We start from the raw sequence: 9,141 nt of genomic DNA on the forward strand, positions 1-9,141 counted from the left end.
TCCAGATTATCTTCTTGAAGTCAGTCCCAACAGCTCCCAGAAATTGCAGCCTGTAAGCTGAACCAGCAGAGTAATAAGGCTTGGCTCCAAACCTCCAAGTGATATCATCAGGCTCTTGAGTGAGGTGAACCGAGTCAATCAGGTGAGCCAGCCTGAACAGTTGGTTGCCTGCCAAAGCCCACCGGCGAGCAGTGGTTAAGCAACACGAAGAGCCGGGAGGCTTCCAAGGCGGCAGTGGGCCCTGGTCCCTCGACGTCGTCCCGCAAATGCTCCGGCACACGACCTGGCGGCTGCAAGGGCGTGCCACCTGACCTATACCTGGCCAGGAAGATGTAGATTGCTTCGATTAGTTCCATCGCATGGCAGACACGTAAACATTAAATACGAGCCCTATCGGCTCTCAGGTTGCCCTGTGGATCGGCTCAAAGAGCCGATCGCCCCATGGTTCATGTTGGATATTCAATGACATGGGGATCCTGCTTGATCACGACAAAGCTAAACCAATCTACGACAGTTTAGGGTTTTCACCGTATGATCGGAACATCCTACGCGTAGTTGAGCCTAATAGACACGAAAGATAACGGAAAGCTAACCCTAAAAGAGGCCTAAAAACCAACATAACGTTAATTCCCGGAACATCCCTCTTAGGACTAGCAAACCATACCTAGCGCACTACCGGATCATTCAACCCGTTTGCAAGGCCTAACCATACGGATATTAAACTAATCCTTGATGAACAAGGAGTACCTATAACAGATCGGATCTACTAAGTCACGAACGAGCAAGATGCTGCCCTTACACCTAGATAGGTGTAAGGGCAGCTAGGTGTTGAGGGGCGGCATAGCTAAGCAGATATATGCAAGAGAAGCATCTACGCAAGCCCCAAAACACCTATGGTAAATAGTGCTACTCGCCATCAACAACGCTTCAGTACGAGCAACACAAGGTAAACGAATAAACGTAATGCTTGCCTAGATCGCAAGATGCGATCTAGGCAGCATGGTGCTTACCAGGAGAAACCCTCGAAAGAAGGGGTGGCGATGCGCCTGATTTGTGTTTGTTGTGAACGTGATTGTCCTCCTTTTCCGATAACCCTAGATACATATTTATAGTCCAAGGGACTTTCTAATTTGGATGTGCACCTAACCGTGCACGAGTTAAACTCTATCTTTTAATCTAATGCGATCTACTATATTACAAATACACGGGCAATTAAGCCCAAACTCTTCGCGCAAGGCCGCTTCAAAGATGCTCCACGTGTATTCTTCAAAGCCCATCTTCGCTTACGGCCCATCTCCTGATTTGGCCAAAATCCGGTGGTAACACATGCCCCCCTGGTTTTGGTAATGATAATTTCAAAACCACTCTGTTTTTCCTTCGAGGGGTCATGTCGTGGCAGAGCAGAACCGTCGCAGTATTTCCTCATCATGACGCCTTGCCTTCTCAACTTCTCTGCATAATTTACAGTTTTGGCATCATGTCCTCGAGAACCGTCATGGCATTAAATTTCCACTGCATCCCCTTTATTTATCTGTGCCGGACGGTTCGCCACTTCATCCCCTTGCTCTGTTCTGTCCACCAGCACCAAAAAACCCTCTTCCCCCGCAGCAATGTCTTCTTCTTCTACCTCTTCAGGCCTCTCCCTCCAATCTTCGCCAAAGAATGAAGACGCCTCCACCCCAGGGCAAACCCCATCTCCTCCGACAAGGAGGATAAAAGAATAAAGAAGGAAGAGGCCTCCTCCTCCGCCAGGTACCCGCCGACGAAGCGCTCCCGCATGTGGGCGGACAGCGAGGACGATGATGATGACGAGGAAGGAGAAGAAGAAGAGGAAGATGATTCCTCCTCGTCCGCTGGGTATCCGCCGACAAAGCGTTTCCGCGCTTGGGCGGACAGTGAGGATGATGATGATGACGAGGAAGAAGAGGCTCCGGCCGAAGACCTGGGTAGCAGCGACGAGGAAGTCTCCGGAAGCAGCGTCGACGGCGGCTCCGGCGCCGACGATGAGGCCAGCGAGGATTAGTACTGTAGAATTAGTAGTCCCTGAGCAATCGGCTCTTCTTTTGTTCTTCCTTTCTTGAGCAATCGGCTCTTCATTGTAAAAATCCTCTCTTATTAATGAAGAAAATTTCTCTCAATCACCTTTGCTTTCTTGTCTATTTGACCGATTGTTCAATGAAGTCACTACTCAAAGAGCCGATGGCAACGCATCGGTCTCTTTTGATAAATGTCGAGATAAGTCAGTTCAAATCCCAAAATTTCAGTTGAACAGGACCAAATCGCGATCGTGCAACTGTAGACCTTGGCAATCCCAACCTTCTGAACCTAATGTTAGTCCTGACGGTCAAAATCCCGGAGTCAATACCTTCAGGAGAACTCCAGGACCATTGCTGAAACAATCCTGACGTTGAGGTTGATACGCCTGCACACCAGGTGCCATTTGCCCACAACTTCCCTCATAACGTCATGTTCCTTTGCAGCAGTAAACTGGTCCAGAGCCTATCAATGATAATGGCTCCCCTTTTAAACCCTTTAGACCGACTCCAACGGTTCTTCTCTTCAATATTTCACCACTGTTTTACAACAACTGTGGTGCAGAGCTAGCCGATTTTAACTAAAATCGGCTCCTAAGAGCAAAGGATTTTTAGAAGCAGCTGCCCCCCGAGGCTCAGTCAAGGCGAGAATAGCAGCAAGGAAGGTAACTTCCAGGAAAGCACCGGGATTTGATGTACCACAAAGGCTTAACAGGACCAGAAAATCCCTTCTCCGAACCAAGAAGCTTCTCATGCCACGGCTTTTTAACTCCTCCTGGCTCCATCCTTATGATTCGCTGTTCAGATCAGTTCACCATCCTTGACGATGACTCTGCAGTTGAAGCCCTGGCCAATCGCGGGGCCTGATCAAGTGGCAGCTTAAACTCTGTATTTCTAAAGTCGATGTCCGAGCATCGGCTGAGCCGAATTTTTTTGTATTTTCGGTATTTTTTATTAGTCGATCGATTCATGAATCGGCTCCGCTGGGTACATACTTCATGGTGTCTTGTACCTTCTCCGTGTGTATGCCCCCCGAGCCGAATCCTTCAAGTGATTGAAGATATCGGCTTTTCAGCCAATTCAGGCTTGTCTCGCAAATTACCATGTTAAAAACATGGCAACTAGTAAATGTGGTGAGACCGATTTTAGCCGATTGCTGGAGTCGGCTTCCCTTGCAGTTGTTGATCCAACTATTTGCTGATGAATGTTGGCCATGGCTTATCCCCAGGACCAATTTCGATCTCTTCTAGTCCGTTAGCTGTTGTAAACTCATATCCCAGCTTCCTATCGCCTGCCAAATCATTGATGAACACCGGCAGAAAGTATGGTGAGGATGATTTTGGCCGATCGCTAGAATCGGCCTCCTTTCCCACTGCAATGTTTACTGAGAGTTTACAATTTCCATGGTACTCTGATAATGCTACGTGGCTTACTTGAGGTGAAATCCTTGCTTTTTATTTTTTGGGGCCGATCGCAGGGATCGGCCTCGCCACGTACGTCCGTAGACTCGGATCTCGCTACCCTGTCAGGCCAGTGGATAAGACCAGCCTTAACCCGTTTTTTGTAGCTTCGATGCGCTCGCAGTCGTCCAGATTGATTCCAGAAAGCGGCTCATGGTCGTCTGCTTGGTCGTTTGCTTCCCAGATGTTCATGGCAGCCAAAGAGATATCAACTGACTCGTCTGCATGAACAACCTCCACTTCATCTCCATCCCATTGTATGATGCACTGATGCATTGTGGATGGAATGCAACAGTTAGCGTGGATCCAATCCCTTCCTAACAGCACAGCATAAGTGCTCTTGCTGTCGACGATGAAGAAGGACGTGGGGATGGTCTTTCGGCCGACAGTTAAGTCCACGTTCAGAACACCCTTGGCTTCTGACGGTTGGCCGTTGAAGTCGCTTAGCGTGACGTTGGTCTTGATCAGATCATCAGTAGAATGTCCCAAACGTCGTAACATGGAATACGGCATTATGTTGACTGCTGCTCCCGTGTCAACTAGCATCTTGCTAATAGGCTGCCCATTGATATAACCCTTTAGGTATAGGGCCTTGAGATGCCTGTAGCTCTTTTCTTTTGGCTTCTCGAAGATAACTGGTCGTGGACCGCAATCAAACTGCGCCACTGATACCTCTTCATCTCTCGGAGCACAAAATTCTGACGGGAGAACGAACACCATGTTTATATCAGCCGATGTCCCTGCATCGGCTTTTGTCTGCTTGGGTCGCCACACTTTCTTTGGTGGGCGAGCCTCTATCTCCAGCGTTTGCTGAATTTTCATGGCCAGATCAGGCCGTGCCTTCCTCAATGTGTACAGGTACTGCGCCTCGGCTTCTTCCAAGTTCCTTAGCCGCTGCACTCTGCGCTTTTGGGAGTGGCTGAGCCCATCAGGACACCACCTTGGTCGGTGATATCTATCTTCTTCTTCTGACTCGTCGAAGTCTTCATCTTGAGATGACTCAGCTCGTTTGTTCTGAGGTGGGAGAGGTCCTAGTCGCTCGAACACTGAAACTCCATTTGTTCCCTTCCTCTTCTGTTTGCATTCTGGGCAGTTCTCGATTGTAGGCAATCGGCTCATTCCTGAGTCCCAGCAATGTTTGAAGAAAGGACAGTTCCAGTGCCTATCCGCGTCCTCTCGCTCTCTTGACCTCCCTCTAGCGTGACGCTCATACCCTTCGTGTCGACGGTATTTCCTGTTGTCTGCATCAGACCGACGATATCTATCATCATCCTCGTCGTAGTGCCGACGTCGGTCGTACTGCTGCTCATACTTGTTGAGGAGATGTGCGGAGAGTGGTCGTTGGTACCAGACGCTTATCACCTCTTTCTCCGTTAAATACCGTCTGTCATCAGGCTGGGGCCGGTCGCGTGGATCGGCCTCCTTCTTATCCTTGCCACGAGAGTAACTACTCTCTGGCTTATCACCTTCATAGCGATCCGCAAACCCTGCCATATTGATACCAAACGAGAAAACTGGCTCGCGTTCTATGCACTGGCTGAGATCGACCATGTTGACTTCCGGAAACGGCTGCGTGTCAACTCTCATGGCAAACTGACCGAACAGCAATCGGCCTTGCTCTATCGCCATCTGAATCTGTCCACGAAGGACTTTGCAGTCGTTGGTGGCATGGGTGAACGTGTGATGCCACTTGCAGTATGGCTTGCCGTTCATCTCTTGTGGCGTGGGGATTTTGTGACCTTCGGGTAACTTCAGCTGTTTCTCCTTCAGCAGCAAATCAAAAATCTGCTCCGTTTTGCTCAAATCGAAGTCGAACCCCTTTGCAGGCCCTGGTTGTTTCACCCACTTGCAGGACACGGGTTTTGCCCCCCGAGTCCACTCAGCTACGGCGACCTCCTGATCTCCTTCGAAATCTTCATCTTCGTCTGTCTCGATCAGGGCGACGCGCTTGTATTTGTCCTGGTACAATTCTGGATGGCGCTGTTCATATGCAGTCAACTTCTGAACCATGTGCGCCAGTGAACTGTACTCTGCTTGGAAGGTCAGATCTTTGAGCGGCGCTGATAATCCTGCTACCGCCAGCTCGACTGCTTCCTTCTCAGTTAGGCGAACCGAATAACATCGGCTTCGACGGTCCTGAACCTCTGGATGTACTCAGATACCGTCTCTCCTCGTCTCTGCCGAACTTGGGTTAGATCGGCAAGGCTAGCTTCCGTGGCTTCTGAATGGTATTGTTCATGGAATTGCTCTTCTAACTGCTTCCACGTCCGAACGGAGTTTGGTAGCAACGAGGTGTACCACCCAAAGGCTGGTCCCGTGAGAGACTGCGAGAAGAACCTCACGCGCAGCTCATCTGAAGCTGAGACCATGCCCAACTGTGCCAAGTATCGGCTCACGTGCTCGATCGAGCTGGTTCCTTCTGATCCACTAAATTTTGTGAAGTCGAGGAGCCGATACTTAGGTGGCAGCGGGATCAGGTCGTAGTCGTTGGGATACGGCTTGGAATAGCCGATCATCCTCTTCTTCGGCAATATGCCGAACTTGTCTCTCATGATGGCGGTGATCTCATCCACCGTAGGAGCTGCAGAAGCCGATCGTTCATAACTTGTACTGGTGGCATATTTAGTTAGCCACGCCTGTTTTTCAGCATCTGCTCCAGAACTGCTTCCTGCTCCAGCGACTCCTCCTACCGTGATAGTCCTTCCTGCTGTAACCTGGGTCATCCAGTTGTTGCAGTCCGACACGTATGTGCACACGTATCCATGTGGAACTTCCTTGGGCGGCTCATACAGGAATTGGTAGTCGCCTGGATCACCTCCCTCCTTGTAGACGACATACGCCGGTGAACCTTGTTGCTGTGGAGCTGCAAACGTGTGTTGCAGTGGTGGCCTTGTGTAGAGCGGTACCTGATACGTCTCCGACGTATCGATAATTTCTTATGTTCCATGCCACATTATTGATGATACCTACATGTTTTATGCACATTATATGTCATATTTATGCATTTTCTGGAACTAACCTATTAACAAGATGCCGAAGTGCCAGTTCCTGTTTTCTGCTGTTTTTGGTTTCGAAATCCTAGTAACGAAATATTCTCGGAATTGGACGAAATCAACGCCCAGGTTCCTATTTTTCCACGAAGCTTCCGGAACACCCGGGAAGGACCGAGAGGGGGCCACGAGGCCCACCAGGAGGGTGGCCGGCGCGGCCTAGGGTTGGCCCGCGCCGCCTTACCCCCGGCCGCCTCTTCGACCTTCCGACGCCGCCTCTTCGCCTATATAAAGCCCCCGCGATCGAAAACCCTTACGGAGAGACCACGATACGGAGAAAAACCTTCCCGAGCCGCCGCCATCGCGAAATCAAGATTCGGGGACAGAACTCTGTTCCGGCACCTCGCCGGACGGGGAATTGCCCCCGGAGCCGTCTCCACCGCCGTCTCCACCGCCATCTTAACCGCCATCGCTGCCTCCATGATGAGGAGGGAGTAATTCACCCCCGGGGCTGAGGGCTCCGTTGTAGCTATGTGGTTCATCTCTCTCTTTATGTGATCTAGTTGAATATCGTCTATGTGCTACTCTAGTGATGTTATTAAAGTACTCTATTCCTCCTCCATGTGTGTAATGGTGATAGTGTGTGCACCGTGTGAGTACTTGGCATAGGCTATGATTATGATCTCTTGTAGATTATGAAGTTAATTATTGCTATGATGGTATTGATGTGTATTATTCCTCCTACATATGCATGATGGTGACAAGTGTGCATGCTATGTTAGTTCTTGGTGTAATTATGTTGATCTATCTTGCACTCTAAGGTTATTTAAATATGAACATTGCATTGTGGAGCTTGTTAACTCCGGCATTGAGGGTTCGCGTAATCCTACGCAATGCGTTCATCATCCAACAAAAGAGTGTAGAGTAGTCCTATTATGTGATCATTGTTGAGAGTGTCCACTAGTGAAAGCAGGATCCCTAGGCCTTGCTTCCAAGCATCGAATCTCCGTTTGATTACCGTTTTGTTGCATGTTTACTCGCTGCCATATTTTATTCAGATTGCTATTACCACTCATATACATCCATATTACTTGTATTTCACTATCTCTTCGCCGAACTAGTGCACCTATACACCTGACAAGTGTATTTGGTGTGTTGGGGACACAAGAGACTTCTTGCTTTGTGGTTGCGGGGTTGCTTGAGAGGGATATCTTTGACCTCTTCCTCCCCGAGTTCGATAAACCTTGGGTAATCCACTTAAGGGAAACTTGCTGCTGTTCTACAAACCTCTGCTCTTGGAGGCCCAACACTGTCTACAAGAATAGAAGCACCCGTAGACATCAAGCACTTTTCTGGCGCCGTTGCCGGGGACCAGAAAGCTACATAAAGGGATTTCCTCCCTCGTCAACCCCGCGCCAGTCCTGGACAGCATCAAGCACTTTTCTGGCGCCGTTGCCGGGGAGGAAAGGTAAAAGGTACTCACACTCCGGATCTTGGCTACTAAGCTATTTCCCGGCGCCGTTGTAAGTACTCGAAGCTATTTCCTTTAGACTCTGCAATTGCGACATTTGGTTTCTTGTTTACACTAGTTAGGCATAATGGAAAACAACAAAAATATGAGAGATCTTTATGAACTTTATCTTGAATTAGGACATGATGTGTTTGAAGAAAGAATTAAGAAACCCATGGAACTTTATATGCATGCTAATGGGAATGTTATTACTATGAATGCTTTGAACACCATTGTTGCTAATGCTATGGAAAATTCTAAGCTTGGGGAAGCTGGCTTTGATGAGCATGATATTTTTAGTCCCCCAAGCATTGAGGAGAAAATTTACTTTGATGATACTTTGCCTCCCATTTATGATGATTATAATGATAGTAGTCTTTTGTTACCACCTGTTATGGAGGATAAATTTGATTATGATTACAATATACCTCCTATATTTGATAGCTACTTTGTTGAATTTGCTCCCACTACAATTAATAAGAATGACTATGCTTATGTTGGGAGTAGTAATTATTTTATGCATGAGACTCATGATAAGAATGCTTTATGTGATAGTTATATTGTTGAGTTTGCTCATGTTGCTACTGAAAGTTATTATGAGAGAGGAAAATATGGTTGTAGAAATTTTCATGTTACTAAAATGCCTCTCTATGTGCTGAAATTTTTGAAACTACACTTGTTTTATCTTCCTATGCTTGTTACTTTGCTCTTCATGAACTTGTTTATTTACAAGATTCCTATGCATAGGAAGCATGTTAGACTTAAATGTGTTTTGAATTTGCCTCTTGATGCTCTCTTTGCTTCAAATACTATTTCTTGCGAGTGCATCATTGAATCTGCTGAGCCCATCTTAATGGCTATAAAGAAAGAACTTCTTGGGAGATAACCCATGTGTTATTTTTCTACAGTACTTTGTTTTATATTTGTGTCTTGGAAGTTGTTTACTACTGTAGCAACCTCTCCTTATCATGTTTTTGTGCCAAGTAAAGTTTCTATGTCAAAGTTGATGTTATATTTGGGATCGCTGCGCAGAAACAGCATTGCTGTCTGTCACGAATCTGGGCACAATTCTCTGTAGAAAATTCTAAAAAATCTGCCAATTTACGAGCGTGATCCTCAGATATGTACGCAACTTTCATTAGTTTTGA

This window comes from Lolium rigidum, chromosome 1, assembly GCF_022539505.1.
Source record: "Lolium rigidum isolate FL_2022 chromosome 1, APGP_CSIRO_Lrig_0.1, whole genome shotgun sequence".
In the NCBI taxonomy this organism is placed as follows: Eukaryota; Viridiplantae; Streptophyta; class Magnoliopsida; order Poales; family Poaceae; genus Lolium; species Lolium rigidum.